General features: G+C 44.0%; 1 long non-coding RNA gene and 1 pseudogene across 3 annotated transcripts; one reads left to right on the top strand and one right to left on the bottom strand.

Moving 5' to 3' along the window:
• Positions 1-9402: 9402 nt before the first annotated feature.
• Positions 9403-13507, bottom strand: LOC119268957. 3 transcript variants are annotated; one of them, XR_005133381.1, is made up of 5 exons: positions 13264-13507; positions 11353-11483; positions 10398-10701; positions 10103-10295; positions 9403-9906 (listed from the first exon to the last, which is right to left on the bottom strand). It is a non-coding gene; the product is annotated as an uncharacterized LOC119268957 (long non-coding RNA). The 3 variants fall into 3 exon arrangements; XR_005133380.1 differs by having other exon boundaries at positions 10099-10295; positions 11353-11411; XR_005133379.1 differs by having other exon boundaries at positions 11353-11411.
• A 1126-nt stretch (positions 13508-14633) lies between these two features.
• Positions 14634-18236, top strand: part of LOC119268955 — a 12740-nt pseudogene continuing 9137 nt past the window's right edge.

The following is an 18236-nucleotide window of genomic DNA, read 5'->3' as shown; positions in this document are numbered from 1 at the left end:
CCACCACGTTGCGGGTACTCTTTCGAGTCCCCGTGGTCATCTTCTTCTTGGCCTTCTTCTCCGGCACCACATAAGGCGCCAGAACCAGCAGCTTCACTAGTAGAGCTGGGGCTGGGTCTTCGGGCAGCGGAGCCGGACAGTTAATTCGTACGGATATCGCTCGCCAAGCCTGTCAAACGTAAGGGAGTTTAGATCCCGCATAGAGTCAAACTATGAAAAAAGCTTAACATCCTCTAAAAGGTGTAGATGGCTTACCTCGCTAGTGTGACGCTGCGAGCTGTATCCGCGGTCCTCGGAAGCGGATGCGGGAGCCTCGGCGCCCTTGAATAGCATCTTCCAGGCGTCTTCGTATGTCGTGTCAAAGAGCCTGCTGAGGGTTTGATGCTGCGCCGGGTCGAACTCCCACAGATTAAAATCCCGTTGTTGGCACGGGAGGATCCGGCGGACGAGCATAACCTGGATTATATTAACGAGCCTGGCTTGTTCACCAGGGACTGGATGCATGTTTGCAATCTGGTCACCTCTTTTTCGTCACCCTACGACAGGCCCGTCTCTTTCCAGGACATAAGCCGCGTGGGGGGTCCGGATCGGAACTCGGGGGCTGCGGTCCATTCCGGATCGCGCGGCTCGGTGATATAAAACCACCCGGATTGCCATCCCTCTAGGGTCTCCATGAAAGAACCCTCGAACCATAGGACATTGGCCATCTTGCCCGCCATGGCGCCTCCGCACTCTGCCTGGCTGCCGCGCACCACCTTGGGCTTGATGTTGAAGGTCTTGAGCCAGAGGCCGAAATGGGGGCGGACGCGGAGAAAGGCCTCGCACACGACGATAAACGCCGAGATGTTGAGGATGAAGTTCGGAGCCAGATCGTGGAAATCCAGGCCGTAGTAGAACATGAGCCCCCGGACAAATGGGTGAAGTGGAAAACCCAGTCCGCGGAGGAAGTGGGGGAGAAATACTACCCTCTCATGGGGCCTTGGGGTGGGGAGAAGCTGCCCCTCTTCGGAAAGCCGGTGCGCGATGTCCTTGGACAGGTATCCGGCCTTCCTTAGCTTCTTGACTTTACCCTCCGTGACGGAGGAGACCATCCACTTGCCTCCCGCTCTGGACATTGCTGGAGAAGGTTGAGGTGGGAAGTGCGGGCTTGGACACTGGAGCTCGGGTGCGCAGGAGATGGATTGGCAAGGGAGGAAGAAGGCGTAGGTAAAAAGGTGGATCCTTGTCCCCTTATATGGGCGGATGCAGTTGTGCATCCCCACCTTCCTAGTAAAACTCACTTGCCTCCCAAGCACCATGATAAGTGGCGTGGTTGGGTTACCCACGTCCGTATTGATGAGAATCCCATAAAAGGGGGGTACACGATCTCTGCTTTGACAAGACGTGCCAAGGAAACCGCCTCGCAAAACACGCTGAGGTGGAAAAGTGAAAACGATTCGAGTGAAGGACTTGGCTGTAGTGTGTTGATGCACTGCGGAATATGTCAGTAGATTTGATTTGTGTTAATATTATTCTCTCTATGGCAATATGTGGAAGCTTATTTTGCAGAGCCGGACACTACTCTTGGTGTTTACAATCTTCTATGAAAGACTTGGAGGAGGAACCCGCCTTGCAATGCCGAAGACAATTTGCGCGCCGGACTCGTCGTCATTGAAGCCTGGTTCAGGGGCTACTGAGGGAGTCTTGGATTAGGGGGTGTTCGGGTAGCTGGACTATACCTTCAGCCGGACTCCTGGACTATGAAGATACAAGATTGAAGAGTTCGTCCCGTGTCCGGATGGGACTTTCCTTGGCGTGGAAGGCAAGCTTGGCGATGCGGATATTCAAGATCTCCTACCATTGTAACTGACTCTATGTAACCCTAACCCTATCCGGTGTCTATATAAACCGGAGGGTTGTAGTCCGTAGGCAATCAACTCCATATACAACAATCATACCATAGGCTAGCTTCTAGGGTTTAGCCTCCTTTATCTCGTGGTAGATCTACTCTTGTACTACCCATATCATCAATATTAATCAAGCAGGACATAGGGTTTTACCTCCATCAAGAGGGCCCGAACCTGGGTAAAACATCGTGTTCCCTGCCTCCTGTTACCATCCGGCCTAGACGCACAGTTCGGGACCCCCTACCCGAGATCCGCCGGTTTTGACACCGACACCGACACTGGCTAAACATCCTTCCTGAAAACTCCATTGGCAGCTGGGAGGACTTGGAAGAAGCCTTCCTTGACAACTTCCAAGGTACATACGTTCGACCTCCGGATGCTGATGACTTAAGTCACATAATCCAACAGCCCAGAGAGTCAGCCAGGAAATTCGAGACCAGATTCTTAACCAAAAAGAACCAGATCGTCGACTCTCCAGACGCCGAAGCCCTAGCGGCATTTAAACATAGCATCCGGGACAAATGGCTCGCCCGACACCTCGGCCAAGAAAAGCTGAAGTCCATGGCAGCCCTCACGGCACTCATGACCCGCTTTTGCGCGAGCGAAGATAGTTGTCTAGCCCGTAGTAATAACAATACAAGCGAACCTGGCACTTCGGAAGCCAGAAATAGCAATGGCAAGCCCCGACGCAACAGACATAAGCGTTGAAGCAACGGTGATAATACCGATGACACAGCGGTCAATGCCGGATTCAGTGACTCCAAGTCTGGTCAGCGGAAGAAGCCATATAAAAGAAATAATCAGGGCCCTTCCAGCCTGGACCACATACTCGATCGCCCATCTCAGATCCATGGCACCCGTGATAAACCAGCCAATCATACCCACATGAGTTGTTGGGTCTTCAAACAGGCCGACAAATTAAATGCCGAAGACAAGGAGAAGGGGTCGCAATGCGAGAACGACGACGAGGAGCCCCGTCCACCGAACACGGGGGGGACAAAAGAAGTTTCCTCCTCAAATCAAAACGGTGAACATGATATACGCCACCCATATCCCCAAGAGGGAGCGTAAATACGCGCTCAGGGACGTCTATGCGATAGAGCCAGCCGCCCCAAAATTCAACTGGTCGTCATGCCCGATCACTTTCGATCGTAGGGATCACCCGACCAGTATCCGTCATGGCGGGTTAGCCGCACTGGTCCTTGACCCAATAATTGATGGATTTCACCTCACACGAGTCCTCATGAACGGCGGCAGTAGCCTCAACCTGCTTTACCAAGATATAGTGCACAAAATGAGCATCGATCCATCAAGGATAAAGCCTACCAAAACTACCTTTAAAGGAGTTATACCAGGCGTAGAGGCCCGCTGCTCGGGCTCAATCACATTGGAGGTTGTCTTCGGATCTCCGGACAACTTCCGAAGCGAGGAGTTAATCTTTGATATCGTCCCCTTCCACAGTGACTATCACGCACTGCTCAGATGAACTGTGTTTGCCCGATTCAATGCGGTGCCGCACTATGCTTATCTCAAGCTCAAGATGCCCAAACCACGCAGTGTCGTAACAGTCAATGGAAACACGGAGTGCTCCCTCCATACTGAGGAGCATACCGCTGCCTTGGCAGCAGAGGTACAGCGCGGCCTTCACAAGTAGAACCTTAATTCGGCGGCCATGCTCCCAGACATTGTCAAACGAGTCTGGACTACTCTGCGGCAGGACAGTCCAGCTCGTCAGGAGCTCGATTAGCAATTCAACCTCCATCTCAGCCCCGACCAAGTGGCGGCATACGTTCCGCGCGTACATAACTACGCACTAAAAATACCATGGGCAGAGACGGAGGCATAACCATACTGTGATCCACAATACGGCTCGACCTTCCCGGAGCACAACTACGCTTACTTTTCCTTTTGTCCCTTCTTCTTTTTTTCAGGTTCCTTTTCACAGGCCCCTCCTGACGGTCGGATAAATTGGTCCTTTCGTAGGACGGACACACCAAGGCGACAAGTAGCACAGACGTATGGGGGAATCTCCAGACATCCTTATTGGCGATCATTCTACCTGTTTTCAGGACCCGTGCGCAGCTCCTCCTTGGTCTTGGCATGTTAAATAGCCATTGTTGCTTATCACACTACTTGTACAAAATACGCCTTGACGCATTAATCAAACTATAATGGAAACAGTTTGCAGCCCAACTTCTGTGGCACTAGTTTGTTCTTTGGATAATCTTATCAAATCGCACCCATACACTTTGGTACGCTTTATTCCGCCAGGGGCTTCATTGTGCCCCATAACACGGCAACAAAGTCCGAACACTTTTTATAGTATAGTTCGGCACCTCGGATTTAGCATTATATGCATCGGCTCTGAATCATGTCTTTGGTTAATAGTTGGGTTGCCCAGCTCCTGTGCTTACTACCTTACATTCTGCTATATCGGCTAGGGTAGTAAAGGGAGAACTACTGCGATTGTGACTTGGTTTATCCGGATGAGCACCTCAGTAGAGAAAGCCGAAAACTGACTGTCATGATCTTTAGTGATTTTTTCCGCATTATGCGATGAATCGGTTCTCATCCGATCAGGTTTTTACAACACCCTAGTTCGGATACTAGGGGATGCACCTAAATTTTTATTGTCAAACTCCTATGGCTAAGTGAGTGTGGTAAAGCCACATAGTCTGATTGCCTGGTTCGTTGCGCTAAACACCTCCTTTAAGGACCAAATGTTGGGATAAAGAGTGTTTACATTCATCCCGAACACCCTCGTACTACCTACGTGGGGGCTGAAGCCGACGACTGGCCAACCCTCAAATTTAATAAAAACGGTCGCACAGGAGGTAAAAACTTCAACAAATAAACAAGCATTATATTACATAACGGCTATATTCAATACTACAGGAGGGGATAACATGAGTATATTCATTCAAAAATAATGTCCTTAGCACATTGCTCTGCTACAATGCAGGATCCCTCCAGGACATCGTCGAAATATCGTGCGGGCGTGCGGTGCTCCTTTCCCTTGGGCGGTCCTTCGGTCGCGAGCTTGGCGGCATTCATCTTCGCCCATTGCATCTCGACACGGGCGAAGGCCATCCGCGCACCTTCTATACAAACCAACCGCTTGACGATGTCAACCTGAGGGCAGGCATGGACCAGCCGCTTCACGAGTCCGAAGTTGTTGCCGGGCATAGCTTCTGTAGGCCACAGCCGGACTATTAAGTGTTCGGCCACCCTATGCAGCTCGGCCAGCTGTTTTAGCTGGTCGCTAAAAGCCACCGGATGTTCTGGCGCAAGGTATTGCGACCAGAACAGCTTCTCCATTGCACTCGCTTCTTCAGCTCGGAAGAATGCCGCAGCGTCAGAAACGCTGCGTGGCAAATCCGCAAACGCCCCTGGAGAACTCCAAATCCGGGTTAGTAAGAGATATCTTGTCTTCACATACTTGCTTTGCATAATAAAAGCCTTACCCGTCGCAATCTTCTTGGCCTCTTGGATTTCCTGGAGGGCGCTTTGGGCTTCGGCCCGGTCCTCTTGTGCACTTTGGCGGACCCTCACTAGTTCGGACTCTTGGCCCTCATTCTGGCGCTCCAAGGATTCGTATTTTATCACGGCATCTTGGAGCTCCTGCTGGACCTCCCCAATCTTGGCCTCATGCATTTCTCGGGTGGTCCGTTCCTTCGCCGCCCTCTCCTTGGCCTCGGCCAGCGCCTTCTTAAGGGCCTCTACCTCGGTCGCCGCCCCTAAGAAAATATCGCGGCACTGTGGTTAGCGCACAAACATTCATCCCTCCTGAATGTACACAAAAACATTGAATACCTTGATTGTCCTCCAGCTGCTTTTTCGCACGACCAAGCTCTTCCTCGGTTTGCTCCAGTCCGGAGACTTCGGCAGCATGAGAAGTCACGGTCAACAGCGACGCCTGCTTATTCACATAGACATATCTGGTTAGTCTCCTATGAAAAACTCTTTCTAGAGTGTTATCTTCTCCTGTGTCGGTGTTGTTGTCTTTACTGCGGCGGGACTTAGAGCGGCGCCGCTGACGCCGGCGTTTGGACTGTATTTCAGAAGGCTTATCCTCAGCAGGATCTTCCTTGTCATCGTCGTTGTTCTCCTTTGGTGCATCCACCATGTATACATCATATGAGGAAGTGGCCGTCCAGCGTCCGGTGAACGGCGGGTTCTGGGCCTCTTCTTCTCCGGCATCGTCGTCCATACCGTCGATGTCCTCGGAGTCGTAATCAAGTTCGTCGATTAAATCCTCGACCATGGCTATGAAGTGGGTGGCGGGTGGGAAGCAAAATTCTTCACCGTCAACCCCTAGTTCGAGCCGGATATAGTTTGGCTATGAGTCCTTCGCCAAGGACAGGTTCTTTAATGAGTTTAGCACATCGCCCAAAGACGAGTGCTGAAAGATGTCTGCGGTGCTGAATTCGAGATCGATAAACGATCAAGTTCGGTATCCGCGGGCTCACGTGGTTCGGAACTTACGGCTGGAGACGAGTCCGGGGTTCTGGTGACAAAGACATCGTGAGAGGTTAAGTCTATGTGCGGCTCCAACATCGTGGAATCTATGGCCTTCGTGGGGGGTTGATCCACCCGTCCTTGGATGGCGCAACTTGCTCCGAATCTAAGGACAGAGCGGTTACAGGAGCAATCTCCTGGATGCGGCCTGATGATAGATTTAGGTCATGATCATCAGGGTGACCAGGAGCGACTACTGTGGTATCGAATCCGGTGAAGATCAAGTCCCCATGGATGTCCGCAACGTAGTCCAAGCTTCTGAATCTGACCTGATGGCCAGGGGCATAGCTTTCAATCTGCTCCGGATGGCCAAACGAGTTGGCCCGTAGTGTGAAGCCGCCAAACACGAGGATCTGTCCGGGGAGGAAAGTTTCTCCTTGGACAGCGTCATTATTGACGATTGAAGGGGTCATCAAACCTTTTAGCGACAGCACAGTGGAACTCTCAATGAAAGCACCAATGTCGGTGTCAAAACCGACGGATCTCGGGTAGGGGATCCTGAACTGTGCGTCTAAGATCGATGGTAACAAGAGACAGGGGACACGATATTTACCCAGGTTCGGACCCTCTCTATGGAGGTAATACCCTACTTCCTGCTTGATTGATCTTGATGAATATGAGTATTACAAGAGTTGATCTACCACGAGATCATAATGGCTAAAACCCTAGAAGTCTAGCCTGTATGAGTACAGTAATGAGTATCCTATCCGGACTAAGTCCTCCGATTTATATAAACACCAGGAGACACGATATTTACCCAGATTCAGGCCCTCTCTATGGAGGTAATACCCTACTTCCTGCTTGATTGATCTTGATGAATATGAGTATTACAAGAGTTGATCTACCACGAGATCATAATGGCTAAAACCCTAGAAGTCTAGCATGTATGACTACGGTAATGAGTATCCTATCTGGACTAAGTCCTCCGGTTTATATAAACACCAGGAGGATCTAGGGTTACACAAGGTCGGTTACAAAGAAGGGAATCTACATATTCCGTTGCCAAGATTTCCTTCCACGCCAAGAAGAGTCCTATCCGGACACGGGTACAGTCTTCGGTCTTCGTATCTTCACAGTCCATCAGTCCGGCCCATAGCTAACAGGCCGGACGCCTGAGGACCCCTTAGTCCAGGACTCCCTCATGGAGTACGAGGGATGACTGGTCGGCTACGGTGTGAGGCTAACGTCGCCGGAAAATAACAGGAGGTGCGGGTGTGTAAAGGGATGGCCTGAAGACAGCACAGCCGGCCATGGGAGGAGGGAGCAGGCAGTCCCGCCGGCGCTGGATTTGGCGGCTGGAGCAGGAAGATCAGAGATTGAAGAACCACGGTGGCCGTTGGATGGACATCCAACAATCAGTGCTCTGTGTTGACTAAGTTGACAAAGCCTTGCGTACGCGTCAAATTTTTTTAGGGCAGCATCATCGTCAACCTAGTAGGCCTAGAAGTCAACCTCCAAATCTGTGGAAATCAGCATACAACTCATTTGCCATTATTTTCAATAATTTACAACACATTTGCTAATTCTTAAATATATTTTGAAGCCCATATTCCTTTTATTAGCATTACAGACCATATACAAAATTTTGCATATTTCGATGGGGTCCGAACTCTTTTAATCACTACATTTTGAGTCACATTAAAATAAATTTTAAAAAATTATATCAAAATAAAATACAAAAAGAATCTACGCAAAAAATGAATGAAATTTAAAATATTGAAATCCAGAAAAAACGAAATTCGAATGTAATTGTCGGTTGGCTTTGGTTTAAAAATTTACAGCCCATTTCTTACTACTTATAACCCATTTTCTCGAGAAGCCGGATACATCCCTCAATTTTACATACCATTCACTGCCAAAAGAATTTTTTTTCTTCCAAAGTATAGAGTGCATGAAAATTGAGTCATTTTAAGTATAGATGGACAACATACATTATAGTTCAAAGTATAGAGTGCATGAAAATTGAGTCATTTTAAGTATTCGAGCGATTGGGTAGGAATTATTAGTAATATGGAGGCTATAAACTAGGTTGTTGGACCAATATTAAGTGACAAGTGTAAGATTTTTTCCATTTAAGCATTGTCGGGATTGATTTATCTATTTAAGTTTCTTTTTTCTTAAATCTCAGTCACATTTTTATAATGACATTTCACCAAAATGTCAAACCTATAAAGGACCAAGCAAAGTGGATCACCTTTTTCTAGGACTTTTTCACCTCTCTCGGCTTCTGATTGAGAATCAGTGGCCACATAGAAACAATACCCATGTTAATGAATGTCTACAGTAACCATGCTACAATGTCAATCCACGAAGTGCTTGCTACAACCATTCATTTGGGAAGTCCATTTTCGATCCAAGAAAAGTTACATCGTGGATCTTTGTCCGAGTTTGAAATAGGTATGTTAACCAGTCAAGTTGAGAATAAAGCAAGTTCCACCAAGTTAGGACACATAAGGCCTCAATTGTTAATCGTGCGTACTTTAACTCATCATCGGAAACTTCAGTATAATGTAGAAATATACACTACATATAGTTGCACAAATGCTTGGACTAGCCTTCATGCTACTCAAGGCAACGTAAAGTTATGTTGAGACAAAGAAAAAGTGAAATGTTGCAGCAATTGTGATGGTCATATACGCCTTAGATGGAAAGCGAATACAAAGTTTAAGTAGGATTATTCAATATAAGACAAAAAATATTACCAAAAACATAAAATCCTTGATAAATGTTTTGGACAAAGTATAGTTATGTAGTGGTGAATTAACTGGGTATGAGTAGCAAGCCACACGGGGCAGGAAAAATAGCACAAACACTCTAATATAGGAATACACTACAAGGTTTTTTTGTTGTTGCTAGAAATCATTATTTTTAAAATTAAGTTGAATAGCGGCAAATGTGTGGGCAACAAATTGTTTGAGAGAACAACAAAATTCCATAAGTAATTTGGTTATTAAGTTTTCTATAATTGAAATTATCTATCTAATAGCACAATAACATATTAAAGTCTATATCACAAACAAGAATAATAATTAATAAATCTAGCCGCGCAAATGTGCGGGTCACCTTACTAGTTCATACACAACTAAGCATCTGAACATAATTCCAAAGGGAGTCCATACATAATTGCATATAACTAACATAGTTTGCCCCCAAAAGATCAAGCTCGGAACCACCAACTGTCATTCCCCTACCACTATCACTTGCATCAAGGTCAGAAGCATAGCATTTGCACGTAGATGATCTGTTGCAACACAATGGACACTGATCTGTAAATGGGTTCTTTGAATGTGATGAGAACAACATTGCCTTCAATAAGAGAAGCGGCTGAGAAGAACTCATTGAAAGTGTTGTTCTGAATCACCATCCCCCCATCTTGCTTGCTAATAGAAAATGACGAAGGAGTGATTACATGCACACCCTCATCCATAGCTACCAGAGTGACAAACGCATTCGGCACATCAACAAATCTCTTCAAGCTTCAAACAACAGTCTTGGGGATTTTCTAAAAATAAACAAAAAATAAAAGAATATAAGGTTAAATTGATCTCTAAAGATTCATAAAATAATTAAATAGCAAGATGAACACTGAAAAATATAGACTAACCAGGCACTCATGCTCAACTAGAAAATCAAAAAGTTCAACTAATCAGATAACCTTCAAAAACTAACAGCAAAATCATTCACAACAACTTACCCACCATGATATGCCAGTTGATGTTGGTGTGATGTTGGTGACAGTCATGAGATGCACAAATGGGCGGCAACGCAGGAAATTGTCTTGAAAGAGACACCAAAGAAAGAAGCGGGTCTCACGATAGTTAAACGCTATTTGCTGAGAGAAGACAGCATAGCCAACATACTGGTAATTATCATTAGACAAATTTTCAAAAGCTACAAAACAAAACCAAAAAAAGTTATACACATATTACATATAATATTAAGCATGAAAATTTTAAACCCCACTAAATTAATTTGAAAAATTCAAAAACTTACCAACACAAAGAATAGGAAGCAACCTTTCCGCACCCCGATAAGTGTCCACTTTCAGATCAAAGGTCATATGGTCCAGAGAGAACACTATCCGGTCTCCAGCACGAAGACCATAGTCATAGTTAACTCAACCAAGCATTGCCATAAAACTTGCTAAATTGGGTCAATGCTTAAACAAAGGAGGGTAAGACCTTCCTTCATAAGTAAGAAGAGTAGGCTCAACCTTCTTGTACTGTAACATCATAGCAGCATCCCTCTGCTCATCAATGTAATAAGCTACAAAAGCTCTAAAATTGTAGGGAATGTACTGCAATATAAAATAAATATAAAAATATAATAAGATACTCAATTACCTAAAAATGCAAAACAATACTAAAGAAATTGCACAATAACAAATTCAGCAAGCCATAAATTGAAATGAAGCAAATAATTAACAATATCAATCTCGTATTAAACTTCTAATTGGAGAACTAATTATCTTATAAGATGAATAAAAATTCAACTAACAATGATGTCACCTATAAGATTGAATTTACCTAAAGAATGCAAAACATTACTGGATAAATTGCACAAAACCGAAATAGAGCAAGCTCTAAAAAAGGGAAATGAAGCAAAGAATTAATGATAACAACCTCATATTAAACTTCTAACTGAATAGCTAATTAATTTATAAGTTGAATACCAACTGAACTCACAATGACATCACCTATAAGATACTAAAATACCTAAAACATGCAAAACATTACTTCACAAATTGCACAATACCAAATTCAGCAAGCTATAAGCAGAAATGAAGCAAAAAATAGTAATATCAACCTCGTATTAAAATTCTAACTGGAGAACTAATTAATTTATTAGTTGAATTTCATATTAATTACACTCACAATTACATCACCATAACATACTAAAATAGTAAGAAATTGAAAAGATGTTACACTTATCAATAAAATCAACTCACCATGTGCCTAAAGCAACTTTCATTGAGGACAACGTCAAACTCATGGAGAACTAGATCACCTGGCTCACAGGGTCCATCCGGATTATGGCAGATAGGGCAAACCATGCCCACATAAAATAAAAAAAAGAAGCCTTAATATAAAAAGGGAACTCATCAAAGGGAAAACCACAAAATAGGTTAAAAGGGTAGCATCTAGGTAAATTTATAGCAACAACAACAATAAAAACTACCTAAAACTAAACAACATCACAAAGCTCATAGAAAAAATAGCAAGCAATAAGCAATGCAACTAGCTCTCACCAACTACGGCAACTATCTCACAATAATAGAATTAACTATCACTAGTCAAACTATCAAACTATTAGAAAAACTAATGGAACTATCAAACCATTCAACCGCACAAGAATGATTAGGAACTTGCACAACATCATTATCAGGAACAACATCTACAAACTAGAGCAAAGCATATTCTAAAGAAATAGAGCAATAGATTAGTAGGAGTATTGGCCGAGAACCATTGTTGGTGCAATTGCAGACATTTGGAATACCATAGAAAAAATATTTTGCATATCATGGGATCCAACCATTGCTACCACGGAGTATAAGATATATACTAGCAACAAAGGTAAGTATATTCTAATTTACAACAGTTAAAACGCTACCACATCAAGCATACAAAAATATGCACACACAAAAGCAGACCTAAGCATACATTCCTACTCTATGTTGCTCTCCTTCTTTGGGTGCAAAAACACCCACCCCTACTATAGGTTGCACCTATTGTAACTACAATATTCATAAAGTACTAATTGAACATGGTATTCCCAATGTCTACAATATTCGGAAAGTACTATCTGTCTTTAGTTGCACATGAAGGGTTCACAAAATACACAACACTGACAAGCTGCGGCAAAGCATATTCTAAAAACACTAAGAGAAAACAATGTGGTAGGTGTCTTGGCTGAGAGCCATTCTTGGAGCAATTTGCAGACGTTGGGAATACCATATCATATATTTTGAATATCATGGGATCCAACAATTGCTACTATGACTTACTGCTATGTCATGATACTAATTATTGTAGATTTACACATGCGGGCTACACAATTTGCACACAAATAAAATCAGCAAGAACAAAATCAACATGGAGTAAAAGGTATATTAGCAACAAAGGTAAGTACATTCTAATTTACAACAGTTGAAAACTGCGAGAAGAATACATATTTTTCATGCACAAAAATAAAATTCAATAAATAATATACATGACTAGTAATTCACTTAGGATTACTGTAAGTACATGGATACTCGAAAGATTATAAATCTCCTACAAAACACTCTGAATAAAGAATTTGATGAGCAAGCTAAGCCTACGAAGTTGAATATAGTAATGTTAAGCCTATGAGCATTTAGAAACACAAATTAAAGGGGATTAAGTTTAAAAAAAGAGGACCTTTAACAAAACTCTCAACAGAAGGTCCGGAAAAAAGCTCATTGTAAGAACCACAAAGACCTAGATTTAACATTAGATTAACCTTACACACATTAGATTTAACAGTTCAAGACGTAGAAACTCACTTCCTATTCTTCAATCACACCAAATCAACAAAATATCCAGAAATCTAATAAATCTATAGCACAAGCCTACCCAAGCCATAAAAAACCAAACCCAAAAAATCAAACTACCGCACATCTATTCCACCAGATATCATAGCAACTTATTCTAAAAGAAAAAAAGGGAAGAGAAGACACAAATCCTAACCAAAAGAGCAAGATTGAAGGGAAAAAAGGAAGATTACGAAAACCCTAACCAAAGCATGCTAAACAAGAACCCTAACCATACATCTCATTCTACCACGAAACATTACAAAAGACATAGAAAGATAAGAAAAAAAGATTGAGCAGGTAAAATACCTGAACAAGCAGATGGAGCACAAAGATCCCTAACCCAAGAAATCCCCGAGAGCAAATCCTGCATATAGAACAACAAAAGGTACAAAACTAACAGCTAAATAACCACAAAAGTAGAGTAGATCAGACGAGAAAGTGAGAGGGGGGGACACAAAGGAGAGGAAAACTCGATGAACCCTAGCTCTGGATCGGAAGAGGAGACGAAGAGGAGAGCAACTGAGAGTAGGGGAAGTAACTGACAGGCAAACTGGGGAACGCACCGAAGAGATAAGGCGAAGGCAACAAGGCAACGCATGCTGGGCTCAGCCTGGTAACGGGCGGCGGGAGCCAAAATGGCGCAACCAAAGTAGAGAACGAGCCCAATAAGCAATTCGACTGACCGAAAAAAGGGGTCAATTGATTCCACACAACCCAACTCACCACTGAAACGACACGGAGAAAAACCAAACAGCACAAATCTCAAAGCAGAATCGGATGGCCACAAATCGACTGATCCAAAAAGAATTTTCAGCTGACTCACATGTAGCTAAAGTGCTAGTGGATTATTCTTCGAAATAAGACACTAGTGGATGCGATATGAGTGCCAGACTAGCTTTTTTATTGTTGGTGAAAATGCCAAGAGTGAAGAGTACTCCCTCCCTCCGCGAATAAGTGTACATCTAGCTTTTGTTCTAAGTCAAAGTTTTAAAATTTTGACCAATTTTCTAAAAAATAGTAGTAACATATATGACATCAAATTGATATATTATCATAGTACATTTCATGATGAATCTAGTGATACTAATTTGAAGTCATCAATGCTTTTACTTTTTCCTAAAAAGGTAGTCAAAGTTTTAAATCTTTGACTTAAAACAAAAACTAGAAGTGCACTTATTCGCGGACGGAGGGAGTATATATATCGAATCCAGACCAAAATATCCAAGTTAATTAACTCATCACAGCTTCAAGTTGAAGCTAGGGAAGATTCTTCCGCCAAAAGGAAAAAGGAATACAGGGAAGAGAGCAGGAAATTACAAATAATAAAATACCAGTTTTGCTAAAACTCATATAGATGAGATTTAATTTGGTCTTATTCACCTTTTATAGCCATTGGATATGGTGCTATAAGATGCGTGTGTGCTGACGTGGATTGTATCCATTTTTATTTTTCAGGTGAATGAGACCAAATTACGTCTCATCTAGATGAGTTCTAGGTACTTCCATAAAATACAAGCAAAAGATAGTATCGTCTCAAGCGGGCTAGAGAGAGTCAAACTATTCCGCCGATGTCCCTTTTGCCCTCTCCATCGCCTCGCCACAGAACCTGTGTCTGTATAGTGGACATATAAACAGCCTCCAAGCCGTCGAAGCACAGAGCGAGCTACGGCGTGCCGATGAAGACGACAGGAGGGGGCAGCGGACAACCAGCCATGTCCGGACTTGTGTTCTTCCTCTTCCTCTTTTCCCTCTTCACTGCCGCTGCCTCGACGACCAAGCAAAGCCAGGTCATCCTCTGGATCAATCCATTTTTCGTTGTTGATCAACATATTTCTCACGGGTTTAGTTTGATTAGATCATGGCCGGCTCCGTCCTGCCGTTCATGATGCTATTGTATCGTTTAATAACTCCCCTTATTTATGTTTAATTTTGTGTGAGCTGCATGCTATGCGGAAGGGACGGATACTGAACTTTCGTACCGCCGTTGTGGGCAGGTCTATATAGTGTATCTGGGCGAGCACGCCGGAGCCAAGTCGAAGGGAACCATCCTTGATGATCACCATGCCCTCCTCCTCTCCGTCAAGGGCAGGTACACACACATCCATTAATGAAGGAACGTATGCATACATACCATGATCGTACATGGCGGCGCGCACGTCCTCTACATTTGCCGGGTGATTCTTGCTGATAATGGACACTAGCGAGTCCGGCTTCGTGCAGCTAGTCATTCACACGCTCTCTCTGTGGTTCACCAGCGAGGAGGAGGCACGGGCGTCGCTGCTGTACAGCTACAAGCACAGCCTGAATGGCTTCGCGGCCCTTCTCTAGGACGACCAAGCCACAAAGCCTTCAGGTAGTGTCCTACCGGCAGGACTGAGGCAGTGTCTGTCTACGGTGACACTAGGGTTTTCTCCAAAATCCATACACGATAAATAATAATACTGTGATTAATCCACCACCGCTGCCTGTATGTCTTTGTGCGTGCGTTTGGCTGATGCATGTGCCGTGTCCGGCAGAGAGGACTGAGGTAGTGTCTGCCTTCCGGAGCGACGGGAGGTGGTCCCCGCACACCACGAGGTCTTGGGAGTTTGTGGGTTTGGAGGAAGGGCTCAGCAAGGGCTGGCTGCCGTCCGGCGCTCACGCCGGCGAGAATGTCATCGTAGGCATGCTGGACTCCGGTGAGAAGGCTCTCTACTGACTTGCGTGCTTCCGGCCAATCAACTAAAGCCTTCACGTGTCGATGTTTCATTTGACAAGAGCCGCTGTTTGAAACTGCAGGGATCTGGCCGGAGTCGAGGAGCTTCAGCGACGAGGGGCTAGGGCCAGTGCCCGCGCGGTGGAAGGGAGTGTGTCAAGGAGGAGATTCCTTCAATTCCTCCTCTTGCAACAGGTCAGCTATTAGCAGGTTTTTTGTTGGTATAATCAGCTATTTGTAGTGTATTATCACATACAAATACTTACTCCCTCCGTTCCTAAATAATTGTCTTTCTAGAGATTTCAACAAGTGACTACATACGGAGCAAAATGAGTGAATCTACACTCTAAAACATGTCTACATACATCCGTATGTTGTAGTCCATTTGAGATGGCTAGAAAGACAATTATTTGGGAACGGAGGGAGTACATACGTAGTACTATGTACTTGTGCGCACTGCATCGTGCATTCGTGGCTTTGTTATCGTTGGAAGATTGGTTGGTCGGTCTATTCAGGCTAGTATATTCTTGCTGGAAACAGGGGACATACACACGGCCTCTTGCTATCCGTCTTCCATCTTGTGACCATATCGATCGATCACTTCGTCTAACTAAAAATCATAACAATATCGAACTAAGGCAACTTACAAAACAAAAGGCAGACATACATGCAGTGCATCTACCTATGATTGAGATGACTAGACAGTGACGACTGACGACCAAACGAGAACCAAACAGTGACATACACGGTAAAATAGACAAAACTGACCTCAAGGCGCAACTATTTCACAAACTTTCGCAGTGGACGAAACAAATTCACCAGCTAATCTTTTTGTGTAGCGCTTGACAGGCCGGCACTGCACTACACTAAGTAGTGCATGACGCTCTTGGCCAGCGTGGCACCCAGGGCCAGACCGGGCCGCACTCCTGGTTGTGCAGCGCCTAGATGAAAGGAGCTGCACAATCGGCATACTGTTAATGTTCTTATTCTTGTCTTAGATGCAAAGGTACTACCTTTGTCCTGGTTTATTAGCCCCTTTTATTCTGTGGCAAATTTTGACTTTAAATTGTACTAACAAAATGTTAATGCATGTCAAAAAAGTAATTAAATTGAAAACTATGTTCAAATACAAATCAACGATATAACTTTTGGTGACATGCATTAATATCTTGTTAGTTAAATCTCTAGTCAAAATTTGGCATAAAATACAAAAAGGACTTATAAACCAGGATGAAGGTAATAGTTACCATGTTCCAACAACTTTTGACTATTTTGCCCACTCTTTGTTTAACACATCGGCATATTACGCTTTATGTAAAGTGACCCCCATTATTCAAACTGATGGGCACACAAAGTGGACGGGTAACGGAGGGCCGGAGGGACCAGGATAGTATAACAAAAAAGCAAGAACAAAATATCCATAATTGCATATTTGGTCCAGTATATGAACACATGTTAAAATGGCATGCTAATTGCTAAAACTGAAGCAAATAATCAGTCAGGTTCAGTATAAATTTTTTAACAGACTAAGATTCTGACATGAGCCAAGAAATAAATGTTTAAACTTTTGGACTGAAAAAGCTAGCACGTCAGCTAAATGAGAAGTGGTACTTTGTTGTACCTCGAACATATTGCCCACAACTGGCTATAACCAAGAATTATCTGAATGCTTGACCACACTATCAACGCACCTTGTGTCGCTCTCATTGTCTGAAGGAACCTCTGCAGATAGAACAAAAGATAAACTGAAATGCATAACATGAATATTTGCACCAGTGAGATAGCTTATTCGAGTTGCCATTATTCTTGTTATAAGATAGAAAATGTGGAAGAATAATTTGAAACTTATAGTATGGCCATCCGCTATTTGTGCAAGCGGTCGTTCATGGATTATGGAGAGGACTGGAACAACATATGCATATGAGCCGCCAATGACAGTGGGAAGGCGAGTGCCAAATAGTGTCTGCCTGTCTGGAGCAGTGTCTTTTATCCCATTCACAAATAGCAGTGTCTGAACCACTTTTGCCTTGTCATGCTTTGGTAAACACACAAACAAACACCATTTTTTCAGTACAAATAACAATATGTTGTGCCAAATTAACCAAGGAATGTAGCAAACATAAAAAAAAGTTTACAGAAGGGTTTCAGCAGGCTGGAACTGGCTGGAAAATGCTAAGTGGCAGTGTAGCACCTGAGTGCTAGGCGCTATACTGTCTGGTGTAGTGACTGGCGCTACACTGTCTGGTGTAGTGCCTGAGCGTTAGGCACTACACTCTTTTAATCTGCAGAAACTACAAATACAGTGTGTAATATGTGTGTGAATCAATTTTTTCGGTAAGACTTAAACAAATGCATAAGTGATTGTGCAGCTTCTTTCACCTAGGCGTTGCACAAGGTAGTACAGCTCCTTTCACCTAGGTGCTGCACAACCAGGGATGAGGCCCAGTCTGGCCCCAGGGTACCACACTGGCCAGGAGTGTAGCGGCTGTCAGTTAGGCGCTACTCAATAGGTCAGCGCTACATAAAAGGATTAGTTAGGTGAATTTGTTTCGCCTACGGTTTAGTTTGTGAAATAGTTGATTTT

This window comes from Triticum dicoccoides, chromosome 3A (genome assembly GCF_002162155.2).
Source record: "Triticum dicoccoides isolate Atlit2015 ecotype Zavitan chromosome 3A, WEW_v2.0, whole genome shotgun sequence".
Lineage (NCBI taxonomy): Eukaryota > Viridiplantae > Streptophyta > Magnoliopsida > Poales > Poaceae > Triticum > Triticum dicoccoides.
Note: the sequence above shows the minus strand (reverse complement) of the source record. Positions and strands in the feature narration are given on the sequence as shown.